At 39.8% G+C, this 14,249-nt stretch overlaps 2 pseudogenes; one reads left to right on the top strand and one right to left on the bottom strand.

Annotated features, from left to right (window-relative positions):
- Positions 1 to 3,633: 3,633 nt before the first annotated feature.
- LOC143851104 (L-type lectin-domain containing receptor kinase IV.1 pseudogene) lies at positions 3,634 to 5,939 on the bottom strand (annotated as a pseudogene).
- A 2,907-nt stretch (positions 5,940 to 8,846) lies between these two features.
- Positions 8,847 to 11,097, top strand: LOC143851001 (L-type lectin-domain containing receptor kinase SIT2 pseudogene; annotated as a pseudogene).
- The last annotated feature ends 3,152 nt before the right edge of the window (positions 11,098 to 14,249 follow it).

Genomic DNA, 14,249 nt, shown 5'->3' with positions numbered 1-14,249 from the left:
TGTCTTTGTCACGTTTTAAACTATAGGGGTTGAAGTGGATGTGTCAGAAACTAGAGGGGGTGTAAATGTAATTTACCCTTACAATTATCATCCTACTTCTGATTTTATTGTTTGGCTGCACAACATTGCACTCCTATTGACCTATGGCACTGGCGTTTAGGACATCCCCTCCATGATTAAGCTTTTATATTTATCAAAAGCTTTTGATGAACTGTCAAGTTGTTGTTCTTCTTCGTGTCTTGTTTGTCCTCTTGCTAAGCACAGATGTTTGCCCTTTCCTCATGAAAATAATAGATGTTCCTTAATTCATGTTGATATATTTGGGATGATTTTTCAATCACTTCGCTATCGGATGCTCATTGTTTTTTACTATTGTGGATGATTTTTCTCGTTGCCCCTGGTATTTTTTTGAAGAAAAATAAATCTAACACTCAACCCCTGTTGATTTTTTTATTCTTTTTTTGTTATTCTAAAGAGAATTGGGAAACAACAAAGAGAATCATACTTACTCATTGACCTCTCCCATCTGGCAAAGTTCCGATCGCTTGCAAATGGGTTTATAAAATCAAATATCATATAAGTGACTCCATTGAGAGAACAATGCTTTCTTCGTGGCTAAGAGCTACAGTCAACAAGAGGGCCTTGACTACCATGAGATTTTTGCTCCCGTCACCAAATTAATTATTGTCCATTGCTTGCTTGCCCTTACTGCTGTCAAAACAATGGCCACTATAACAACTTGATGATGTTAATAATACATTTTTACATGAAGAATTTTATATGACTCTTCCACCAAGTTTTCGTAGCATGGGGGAGCATTTGGTTTGTCGTTTGCACTAATCCCTTATGGCCTCAAACAAGCCTCGCGAAACTGGTTTAAAAATTCTCTTTCGGCCCTTCAATATGCTGATTTTAAACAATCTGCAGCTGACCACTCCCTATTTACATCCACGGATGGCTCCACCACTACGGTCGTCCCACAGGTAACAAAAGCACAGCCATTCAAGCTCTCAAGAACTTTCTCAACGATCGGTTCCAAAATATTTCTTAGGCATTGATGGTGCTTGTTCAAAAAAAAAGGATATAGGCGTGGGCTTTCTTGGTCCCCCCAGCCACATACATTCCACCCGTTTCTCCAAAGTCAGGATTGGTTTGCTATTTGGCTTCCAAAAATCAATAGACTGGGTCAATCCTTCATGATGAGAGAAGCACAAAAAAATTGTCTAATTACCGTCCTATACCGTCGTCTTAAACAAACAAACAAAAAAGAAGATGAAGAATTATCCGTCCTGAGATCTGAGAGATTGATCAAAAGTCATCAATTTAGTCTGTTCTAATAATTCTTTGGTTCACCAATTCAAAACACATGCTCTACTTGATTTACAGACCAAAGATGGTTTCCACAACCTGAATCGGTTGATTATATATATAGGCTATAAATGGGGATAGTCAATATGATCTCACCTGGATTTCTTCATTAATATCATTTAAATTTTAAAAAATCATTGATATGATTTCATTAAGATTAAAATAATATGATCTTTTAACATTAAAATTTTTAAGAAGATCTGATTGCACATATAGTAAAGAAAGAGACCCACGAGCAAGAGGATCAGGTATTAAGAAGATCAAATGCTCAGCGTTGAATATTGCTTTTTCAATACTATTTACACCCGTTTTTTTTTTTTAATTAGGATGTAGGTCTTGTGAGTAATGGAGAGGCACATAGCTGAAGCTGTGATGCCAATTAATGATACACCCGTATATTACAATGATCAATGTTTCTTCTTCAGTCGGTTCCCAAATCAGCAATTCTAGGGAAAAGGAAAAAATCGGTAAAATTAGGTACTAAATCATAAGAAAAAGTAAAAATCAGCAATATTAGGTTCACATGTAAAAATATAAAATCATCAACAGTAGGCCCTGAATAATATACAACTCAACTCAACAAAGCCTTTGTCTCAAACTAGTTGGGGTCGACTAATGAATCCTTTAGAAAATTTTCATGAAGAAGGTGAATTCATCTAACCTGCACAAATTGACTAAGTCTAATCTTGACAGTAGTTGAGTTTAGGGCTGCAACGAGCCGAACATTGGGGGGTTCATGCTCGGCTCGCTTAGTTTGAGGCTCGGCTCATGTTCGTGATGAGCTTTTTTTTGGGGCTCGTGTTCGGTTCCCCCAAAATTCAACAAAGCTCGAGCTCAGATCGGCTCGGCTCGTTTAGTAAACGAACGAGCCCGAGCCGAGCTCTTAATGAGCCGACCCGAGCCAGGCTCGAGCTTGGTTGGGTTCAGGTTCAGCTTGTTTAGTAAACACATCAAATAAATACCATATATATATATATATATATATATATATATATATATATATATATATATATATATATATAAGAAAACGGTTCCTACACATATGTGTAGAGAGTTCTCTACACACTAGCTTAAAATACAGTGGGGGCCCACATTGTTTGGGTGATCCAAGCCATCCATTTTAAAGGCCCTCACATAGATAGGGTGTCTACAAAAAATCAGATCCATAGGATCATCCCAACCCTACGATTTGTGGAGGTAAAATGGATGTCTTTAAACCTTCACAAATTAGTCCATTCTTTGCCTCCACAATTCGAATGGTTAGGATGATCCTATGGATCTGATTTTTTGTGGACACCCTATCTATGTGAGGGCCTTAAAAATGGATGGTTTGGATCACCCAAACAATGTGGGCCCCCATTGTATTTTAAGCTAGTGTGTAGAGAACTTATCTACACATATGTGTAGGAACCGTTTTCTATATATATATATATATATATATAATGAACATAATCCGAGCTTTAAAGCTCGGCTCGGCTTTATGAACCGAGCCTAAAATGTTCACAAGCTTGTCCAAGCCGAACTATACAAAGCTCGAGTTCGGCTCGTTTATTTGACGAGCCTAATTTTTTGGCTCGGGTTCGGCTCGTTTAGTAAACAAACAAGCCCAAGCCAAGCTTTTAATGAGCCGAACCCAAACATGTTCGTGATCCAGCTCGGTTCATTTGGCCCTAGTTGAGTTCGTCTACCTGGATCAATCCTCACACTAGGCCCTGAATAATATACAAGAAGAAAAAATCGACAATAAATCGGGCCTAACGAGAAAAAATTGTGTTGAATCCATAAAAATATTTAAATTACCAATTATCAGGTTGAATCGTCAAGAAATTAAGTTGAATTGCTATAAGTCGGGTTAAATCAGCAAAAATTAGGTCGAACTGAAGAAGAAGAAAAGATTCAAATCCTTAAAAAACAGATTAAAATGTCAAGAAATAAGGTTGAACTGTAATAATTGCTGAAATCAAACAAAATAGTGATTCAACTCGAATTTTACCGATCTGATCCAATTTTTTGGAAATCCAACTCATATTTTTTTTCTTCAACCGCTTTGGACGACTCAATAAGAATTTTTTTTCTAATTTTCTCCTTTTACATATGATTTTTTGCCAATTCAAGCGGATTGTTTCCGACTCAATCCGATTTTTAATCTTTTCTGTCGTATTTTTGCTAGATCAACCCGATTTGAAATGATTCACAACAACTTTTGACAGTATCAAATGAATCTGAATAGTTTCTGATTGTTTGGAGTCTTGACTGTATATAGATAGAAGGTTTCCAAAGTGTGTAACATGCGTTTGAAGACCTTCCACCTACAGCTAGCATTCATGTACAAATTTATATCATTCAACACAAAAAATATCTAATGAAGCTTTACAAGCTTCCACACAAAAAATAGACATTCTCTACAATCAGGAGCTTTATTCTGTGTGGGTCAGAAAAAAATGTACACTACTCAAATGTAAGTATTCTGTTGTATGCAATCAACGGCCACAAGAAAGGACTGACTCTACCATTGATGAAGTGGCCACAAACTTATCGTCCGGAGAAGGATATAACAAGCCATTATCTAAAGAACTTTTGCTCTGCACTCGTGATAAAACACTTCCTTTCAAATCACCCCATGAAAGTTCAAGTAGAGTAAAACCATTTAAAATCTGCGTTACTTGTTGCATGCTTGGTCTAGCCTGTGACAATGGGTGCGAGCAGAGCAAGCCGAGTTTCAACACCAATTCCATTTCCTCCACTACATAATCATTTTCCAATTTTGGATCACTTGCCTCTAAAATCGCCTCTTTTCTCCACGACTCTGACACCCAATCCACCAATGTCGGTTGCTCCGTTGATGCTTGAACTGCTATAGGCCTCCTTCCACAAGCAACCTCAAGCATAAAAACCCCAAATGAGAACACATCAGTTCTTGTGGTTGCCTTGCCAGTTCTAGAGAGCTCTGGTGCAATATAACCTGGGGTACCCACAATACGGGTAATTCGAGGATCGGACCCATGATCGTATAATCTTGCTAAGCCAAAATCGCCTAATCTTCCGTTGAATTCGGCATCAAGCAAAACATTGCTAGCTTTGACATCCCTATGAAGCACAACCTGCTCCCATTCTTCATGCAAGTACAGAAGCCCTGATGCTACACCTTTAAGGATTCGAAATCTTTGATTCCAATTGAGCAGCATCTTGGGTTGATCGAAGAGGAACTTGTCAAGACTCCTATTATGCATGAAGTCATAGACCAAGAGAAGCTCTCCTTTACAACGGCAATAGCCAAGTAGCTGTACCAAGTTACGATGCCGGAGACGACCCAGGCTCACAATTTCTGCAACAAACTCCTGTATTCCTTGTGTAGAATCATGAGAGACTCTCTTCACTGCAACTTCAATTTCAGAGTTGGGTAAAATGCCTTTGTACACCTTACCAAAACCTCCAATCCCCAAACACTCTCTGTCTCCAAAGCCCTTTGTGGCAGCAAATAAGTCCCTGTACGAGAATCTGTGAGGCCCGTATTCTTGCTCCCAATCTTCTAATAACTCTGCAGATTTGTTCTTCCTTCTACTCATAAGAATGACAGTAGAGATTGCCGCCAATGCTAAAAAAGCTGAAATTAAAGGCAACCCAATTGTCAAAACCTTGGACTTCTGTTTAAGATCAGTCCGAGGAATCAAGGGAAAGCGAGAGAGATCAAGGGGTTGAGAGTCTCCGTTCATCTTAAAGCTCCAACCTAGAACATAATGAGATTCTTCAAGCACTCCCGTGGATGAAGAGAAGCCAACATACATGGAATCTAGAAAGATTGACGAAAGATCAATGTTCAAAGACAAGAGTGGCAAGCTGGGCTTAGGTACGTCTATCGGCGATATTGTTACATTTAATTGGTTTTCCAAACCATTATATTCTACCCAAACTTGCATTACTTTTCCACTTGAAAGGCTAATGTTATTAAGCCCACCATTTCCATTAGAAAAATAAGCTGCAGGGGAGGATTTTGTAGACCTTAAGCTGTTAATATCAATCCCTACATGGTTGTCATTGATATCATAGAATTCTATGTTTGGGGCTGTGTCAAGCTCAACAGCAACAACATGATTTGATGGATCCCCGTTGCTTGTCACATTGAAGAGGCCCAGAAATTGAGAATCTCGAGCGGTGGGGAGAGACCCAGAAGGAGAGATGACAAAGGCCATTCCATGACCACGTGTATCAGAATGCTTGGGAACGATTGCAAAGGCAAAAACTGTAGAGAATGAGAGAGCGTTACCGTTGGAAGTGTTCTTGAAATGAAGAGGAATGGAGTGGAAAGCATGTCCCTTCTTCTTGACGTTTGTATCGTTGGTGAGCCTCAATAGGCCGTTGGGCATGATCTCGGCTATGCCCTCCAGGCTCATGTTAGCATTTAGGAATCCATTGTATGTGAATGAAACGCCCTCCTGATTAGAGGGTCCTAACTTCATAAGGAGAAACAATAATAGAATCCTTGAAAACATAGTAGGAATCTCAAAGTAACATCAAACACCTTTGCTTTTCTTGTATTACATTCTCCACACATCGATACTGAATGCCGCCTGTAAAAGGTCTACTGACGAGCAACGAAAATAAATGAAGTCATCCTTCATGGGACCCATCTTGAAGGCACTGATGAAGTAGCACATGTTTTTCTTCAGTTTGACTAGTCACCTTGGCTTATTCCAGGGAAGGACGGATCAGAAGTCGTTTTTGAAATGCAGGTCTTACACGGCAGTAGACCTGGCAAACGGGTGGGTCGGGTCGGGTTACCCGCGTGTCACACAGGTGCGGGTCAAAATGACCCGTATTCCTACAGGTTAGCAACCAAGTGACCCGACCCAGTGTGGGTGGGTTGGGTCGACCTGCGGGTTACCTGCATTTTTTGCCAAAACAGTGTTTTTTTTTGGGCAGTGATAAATTCACCGCCTTCTTTGTATTAATTCACCTCCTAATTATCAAAATGGACGGTACAGCCTACACCATAGGATGATCCAAACCGTCCGTTTGATGGGCCACAACGTAAATAGATTGTTCCCCAAAAATCATTCTCGTCGGAGGGTTAGAATCATCTTATGGCAATGATTTTTCGACAAAACCTATTTACATCATGGCCCATCAAATGCACGGTTTGGATCATCCTATGGTGTAGGCTGTACCGTCCATTTTGAAAAATATTCATGCTTAGTAATGCCCTCTTTTTAAATAAAAATATTTAAAAATCCGAAAACCCTGGGGTTGCCCGTGGGTTGACCCGACCCGACCCATGTTTTTGCGGGTTGGGTGACCCGTGGTTCGATTTTGGCGGGTCATTAAAACCCCGACCCGTGCCCGCAAATTTGCGGGTGGGTTGGGTCGACCCGCGGGCACGAGTAGTTTTTGCCAGGTCTACTCGGCAGTTGCAATCCCGGCCCCATGAAGAATTCTAAGGACATTTTTGGTTGTACAACATGGAGACTTTTCCTAGCAAAGTTGGGGCTCTAATAATTATGCTCGTTAAGTTCAGGGAAATGACATCACCACTACACTATTTTGATGATCGCACTCTCACTTTATTAAAAAGTATGGTATTTTGATGATCTCACTCACTTTATTAAAATGTACGGTATGGCCCGCACCATTGGATGATCCAAACCGCTATTAGATGGGCCACAGCCTAAATAGGTTGTGCCCCAAAAATCATTTACCTAGGTTGATCCTAACCCTCCCATCTATAGAGTGAGGAGTTTGGATCAACCTATGGTGCTGGGCCATACCGTACTTTTTAACGAAGTGAGGAGTGCCATCATGCATCTAAATACAGTAGTGGTGATGTCATTTCCCTAAGTTTATGATTTACTTATATCATATTGGGTAGACTAAGAACCAACATTTTTCCACTGGTGATAATTTATATTCTTTTGTTTTCTTGGCATGCAAGCTAGAATCGACCTCAAGGTTTAGAAACAAAGCCTCAACCATTGAGTTACAGGCCCAAATATATTCTCTTATTTCTACTACTTATTAGGGAAAACTACTATAACCCCCCTGCATGAAAAAGTATCTATAAGAATGCCCTAAAAAATTTCTTAATTACCAATATTATTGACATCTACCTTTAATTTAGCTTTTAATTTTTTTCTTTACCAAATTCATCCTTGATTCAAGATAAAGTTACTTTTGATGGGTTGAGCCATCAACTGTGCCTTGCATTGGCATGGGGCCCACCATTTTACTCCATGTTTTGATGGGTAGTGTACCATCAACTCTCCTCAAACCCATGCATCAAGGGGGGCTAACCATTTTACTTCATGTTTTGATGTGGTGGTCTCATATCTCCACCCGTCCATGAATTAGGTGGGGCCCACCATTTTACACCTCATGTTTTGATTGCGTGGGGCCTTCTATTTTACACTTATGCATAGCATGGGCCAAGAATGTTAATTGTTGGAAAGTTGCCTTATTTCCCACCCACCGTAGGTGGCTTGGGTGGGAAGGCAAGAGGCAAAGATAGAAATCCTCTTATTTGGATTTCTTGGAAACAACTAAAAAGAGGAAGTGACTTTCTTCTTTGGAGGGTGGAAAAATCAAGAGAGGGAAAGAGAGAAAGAGAAAAAGAAAAAGAGAAGTGAAGAGAGATAGACAAAGGGAGAATAAGAAGAATAGAGGGTTTTCTATCTGGGTTTTCTTCTTGGCATTCTATTGGGTTTCTCTCGGGGTTTTCTCTCAGGTTTTCTCTTAGGTACGATCTTAGGTTTGAGAAGCAAGGAAAGGGTTGCGGGTTTGTGATTAATCCATTTTAATCCTTGTATATTGGTTTTTCTCATATTGAAAGATCGTGTTTCTCGCCCGTGGAGTAGGCTTTGCTGAGCCAGGTAAAATCTTGGTGTTCATCTTATGGCTTGATTTGCTTGTTTATTTTACTTTTCCGTTATATTTGTGCATGATCGGATCGGATTGTCCGACGGATTTTCTCAACACTAATAAACTTAAGCATTAATCAATAATCATTTAAGTGAGGCTTTTCAACAAAATTTTCCAATCATTTTTCACATTGTTTGAGAATTTTACAAATGTTTTGAATTATTTTTATCAAAACATGTGTAAAATTCCTTTCCCAATGCACACTTGTTAACAAAACCCAACTTTATTTATTATTAAGGCCATTGGTAGCTAAAAAATTTAAAATTATTTAACGCAGTGGACATAAGTGTTCATGATTAAGAAAATTTTATGGGTATTCTGGTAGATTATTTATGATGTAGGGGTTTTTAGTAGTTTTACCAAAATAAACTAAAAGGCAGCGTCAAAGCCCTTCTATTGATACAAAAGTCCTCAAATTTGATTATTTCCACGAAACTGTTCTCCTTCGTTACAATAATAATGAGCGCGGTCCCCCAAAGTTGATAACTTTTGCTTGAGTGCGATCACCTTTGAAATTCTTCATTAATATCTTATAAAATAAAATAAATAGTCAATGATAAGATTTCGTCTGCGGACTGCGTTCTTCATTAATATTATTTAAAATCAAAATTTTTGAGAAGATTATACTGCACAGTGGCGGCTGAATTCGCGAGGGTCCCGCCCTGGATTTCTTTGCAGAGATTATAGTGGGAAAGAAACCAAAGTATTTTGAGGCTAATATTCAGAGATTTCCACCATGATTGTAAAGATTTTGCTTCTGTTTCTCCTTATTATTGAATTGGGAGCCTCCAGGGATGAAGATGGTTTTACCTACAATGGATTTCTGGGTGCTAACATGATTGTGGACGGCACGGCCGAGATCATGTCCAATGGCCTCTTAAAGCTTACCAACAAGACAGAGATGCGAAAAGGTCATGCCTTCTACTCTATCCCTTTTCACTTCAAGAACTCTTCCAAAAGTAATTTTCTTTCTTTCTCTACTGTTTTCGTCTGTGGAATTGTCCCTGTGTATCCTGATAGGTCTGGCCATGGTTTGGCCTTCACCATTTCCCCTTCCTTTTCGCTCTCTAACGCTGCAGCTGCCCAATTTCTGGGCCTATTCAATTTGAGCAACATTGGAAATTCATCGAATCATATATTCGCAGTGGAGCTCGATACGATCTTAAACCCCGAATTCGGAGAGACCAATGACAACCATGTGGGAATCGATGTCAATAGCTTGAACTCTTCGATGTCCTCTCCGGCGGCTTATTACACAAATGGGGCAGATGGGTTTAAGAACATTAGTCTTAAAAGTGAAAAATTGATTCAGGTTTGGGTGGAATATGATGGGATTGAAAAGCAAATTAATGTAACATTATCGCCGATCAACGTGTCTAAACCCAATCTTCCTCTTTTGTCTATGGATGTTGATCTTTCGCCGATCATCTTAGACTCCATGTATGTTGGCTTTTCTTCGTCTACCGGTACAATTGTATCGTCACATTATGTTCTCGGATGGAGCTTTAAGATGAACGGGGAAGCCCCAGCTTTGGATCTCTCTAGCCTTCCTTCACTCCCTCATACAGGAGCGAAAAAGTCGTCTAGAATTTTGACAATTGGGTTGCCCTTAATTGGGGTGGTGTTAGTACTAACCACCATCTTAGTAGGTGTTAAACTAAGAAGGAAGAGGAAATTTGCAGAAATACGTGAAGATTGGGAGCTCGAATACGGGCCTCACAGGTTCTCATATGAGGATCTTTTTCGAGCCACCAACGGATTCACCGACAAACAACTATTGGGAAGGGGAGGTTTCGGTCAGGTTTATAGAGGTGTCTTACCATCAACCAAAAATGAAGTCGCGGTGAAGAGAGTCTCTCATGAATCGAAACAAGGGATGCGAGAGTTTGTGGCAGAGATTGTATGCCTTGGTCAGCTCCGGCACCGAAACTTGGTGCAGCTCCTTGGGTATTGCCGGCGTAAAGGAGAGCTACTTTTGGTCTACGACTTCATGCCCAATGGAAGTCTTGACAAATTCCTCTTTGATGAACCAGAAACAACGCTTAATTGGAACCAAAGGTTCCAAATAATCAAAGGAGTAGCTTCTGGGATAATATATTTGCATGAAAAAAGCGAGCAAGTCGTCCTTCACAGAGACATCAAAGCTAGCAATATATTAATAGACCGCGAGATGAATGGAAGATTAGGCGATTTTGGCCTCGCAAGGTTATATAATCATGGTTCGGATCCTGGAACTACGCACGTAGTTGGAACTCTGGGTTATATCGCACCGGAGCTCACACAAACAGGCAAAGCGACGATGAAAACCGATGTGTTCGCCTTTGGGGCTTTCATGCTTGAGGTTACTTGTGGGAGGAGGCCGATTGAGCTTCGAATATTGTTAGAGGAGCCAGTTCTAGTGGATTGGGTAATGCAATGCTGGAGAAGAGGGGTGATTAGTGAGGCAAGGGATCCAAAATTGGGGTCTGAATTTGTGGAGGAGGAAATTGAGCTGGTGTTGAAGATTGGTTTGCTTTGCTCGCACCCGGAGTCAGTGGCCCGACCGAGCATGCAGCAAGTGATGCAATTTTTGGAGGGTGATGCTCCTTTGCCTGAAGTTTGTGTAGATAATTTCAGTGGTACTATCTTAGCAATAGGACAAGAAGGAGGTTCTCCTGAGGTTGGCATCAATGGCATGTCATATTACTCTTTAGAAGAAAGTTTGCTTGTAAATTCGTCATCCTCGGTAAATAGTTGATCTATTTCTCCATGACATTAAGATTATTGTTTTCGTTACGTTAACAATAATGTATGTACCTGACTGTTAATGCCAACCCTTTTTCGTCAAGTTCTTTTAAGTTATTTTTAGGGATTTATTTTCTTAGTCCTCAGGCCTTTGTGTTGCCTCTTTCTTGTTGGAAATTTTCAAATTAAAAAAAAAAGATTTTTGAAAATAAAAAGATTTTATTTTGGGAAAATGGATGTTTTGAAAGAGATGTAGAAAAAGGCTTACGGAAGACTAAGAGCACGCTCTGGCTACCATAGAATTTTTTCCCCTGGAATATTAGCTATTTATTCAGAGGTGAGGGGAGGGTGGGAGAATGATAGATAAGAGAGGGCTGAGTGACGAGAGGGTAAGAAAAACTTGAAACCAGGACCCCAGTCAAAATATGATCAACCTTTTCTTGGTTTTTAAGCCACTACGCTCAATCATGCCCTCTCAAGTCTCTCCTTCTCCCCCCCCCCCCCCCCCCCCTATTCCTCTCTCACCACTATAGGAGAAACCAATTTACCGTAAAAGAAATTCCCGGTTGCCAGACATGGACTAAAAAGTGGAGAGGCAGTATCCCTCTACTTTTCTCTCTTTATTTGAAATTAAAAAGTTTTGCAAATGGCGAGACCGCGGGATGGTGCCTGCAAGTGGCGTGGGATGTAGAGTGCTAGTGACACTGTTTGGCACACTTTGCACTTGGATTGTTACTTCAACCAACAATCAAATCACAATCTGGTGTGATTTAACGGTCAAATAAGTAGCCCACATGATGAGGTGTCACCAAAAAGGTGCAATTCAATGTGAAAGGCAATAAGAAGGCCTATAAATAGACCAAAAACTCACCATTTGCAGTTTATTCCGAAAAATCCAAGTAGGACTACCAACGTCTGAATTTTTTAAGCCGTCTTCCTCTTATCTATAGTTTTCTTTTTTTTTGAAAAGGGCAACAGAATATATATATATATATATATATATATATATATATATATATATATATATATATATGTAAAAACAGAACCGAGGTGGTCCTGAAGGAACCGAGGTGGTCCTATCTATAGTTTTCTGAACTCTTTTTATTGTTTTATCTCTGGTTATATGTTTATCACAGAAACAGATACCAATATCTCACTGACTTGCCAAATCCAAGTCTGTTTTTGTTAGCATTTTCGTCAACATTTGCATCATTCCACTCGTTGGGTGGTAAATGTTGCCCCATCTGGTTTTCATGTAGAAAAAAGAGAAGAAATATAATAAAATTTAACAATAGGATTCCACCTAATAGTTGCACATAGTTATGATTTTGATTGGTTTTGGAATGTGGGTACCATATAGCAGTGGAATAGGGGTCTCATCCCAATAGTTGGAAGCATTGAGGTAACAATTCTGGTGAAGGAATTCTTTCTCGTGATGAATTTGTGGGCACATTTTTTTCACCACGGGTAGAGCTTTTGTTCACATCTTTATTTTTTTTGGACAGGCAAAAGGAAGGTTGTGGCATCTGAATAGGGCCGTTGGTAGCAATTTGTCTAGTGGCATTCTTTTCTTGATGAATCGGTGGATGCTCTCGACTCGCCCTTGGTGGAGCTCTTCCTCACATCGAGGGGCGGAGGCAGATATAGCATGAGGGGGGCCATGGCCCCCCCAATGACTAGCATAGTCCCTTTTATTTGCATGGCTGTACATGCATGATTGGCTAGTTTAGGGGGCATGGCCCCCCAATGACCAATGCTTAGCAGGTGTAAATTAGTCCGGCCCCCCAAGTGTAAATTCCTGGCTCCGCCCCTGCTCACATCGTTCTTCTCTAATAGAGATCCCACCTAGATTCGTTTGATGAAGTAAATTTATAAAGTTAGCAAACAAGAATGTAGGAAGGAGAGCAGAAAGCAAGAGTTCAAATGTTGATAGAATTTATAAAGCAAAACCTGATTGCTGAGAACTTCTCCCGATGTTCCCATCCATTCTAAAACCAAAATTCTGCAAATGGGAATATCCAAGTATGGGAATTATCAAACTGAACTCAGATGCGTCTCTTACTGATAAAATCGCCGGGATTGGGGATATACTTCGAGATTGTCAAAGCAATATAATAGGATTCTATTCCATGAATACTCAACTTGCTCCCATACACTTGCTGGAAATGGAAGCCATTCACCAAGGTCTGCTTCTTGCAAATCTCAAGAATGTCACAAAGATATGGGTTGAATCAGATTCAATGCTGGTTGTTAAATTCATAACTGGAGAGTTTGAATGCCCATGGCGTGCTCGACCCTTATGGGCAGAAATTAGAGGCCTCCTCAACGCCTTCATTCACTGGAAAGTTTCTCACACATGGAGGGAAGCCAATGAAGCTGCTGATTACTTGTCTAAAACCGATTGCTCATGTAAAGGGATGGATATTAGTTTGGTAGCCATTAATCCTCTTGATCTCTTAGATATTGTGTCTAAGGATTCCAATGCAGACCCTTCATACTCGATTGTAATTTTTATTCCTTTAAAATTCTAGTAGGGGTCTTGCCTGACCCAGTTCGCCCACCAAAAAAAAATGAGGAACCGACTAGAGAGAACCTTCTCTAGTCTGCGGGCCAAAAACACAGTGGACCCACGTTGTTTGGATGATCCAAAGCATTTATTTGATAGGCCCTGACATATGTAGGGTGTGCCCAAAAAACAACTCCATATGATCATCCTAGCCCTTCGATTTGTGGAGCTAAAAAATGGACAGATTTGTGTAGTTTTATAGCCGTCCATTTTAACCTCCACAAATTGTAAAGTTGGGATGATCCTATGGAGCTGATTTTTTGGGCACACCCTATCTATGTAAGGAGATTATCATTTCCCTATTTTTATTAGGTTTGTTATGGTTGATGCTATGAGAAATTCCTAGGAGATTTTTCCATATAATTTTCCTAGCAACAAAGAACCCTAAAAACTGAAGAAAAATGTACCCATTGAACTTCCTCTTCAAATTTAAAGAAAACAAGAGGTGATGCTAGATGCGCTTCCAAGTTCCAAGTAGGTTGGATTTCGGTTTGTGTTCATCATGTGGGAGAAGAGAAAGGGTGTTTCGGAAATTATTCAATTTTTTTTTTTTTTTGATTGGGTAAATTATTCATTTAATTCCAACATTTTAAGAAAAAAGTGATTTATAATGATTAACTAGAGGATGTTTTCCAAAGTAAAATGATATCAGCCCAAAAAGGTATCACAAACCCATTTGAAA

The sequence above is a fragment of the Tasmannia lanceolata genome, unplaced genomic scaffold (assembly GCF_043159265.1).
Source record: "Tasmannia lanceolata isolate RefF3 unplaced genomic scaffold, GAP_Taslan_0.1 ptg000018l, whole genome shotgun sequence".
NCBI classification, from domain to species: Eukaryota; Viridiplantae; Streptophyta; class Magnoliopsida; order Canellales; family Winteraceae; genus Tasmannia; species Tasmannia lanceolata.
This window is presented reverse-complemented; position numbering and strand designations above follow the sequence as displayed.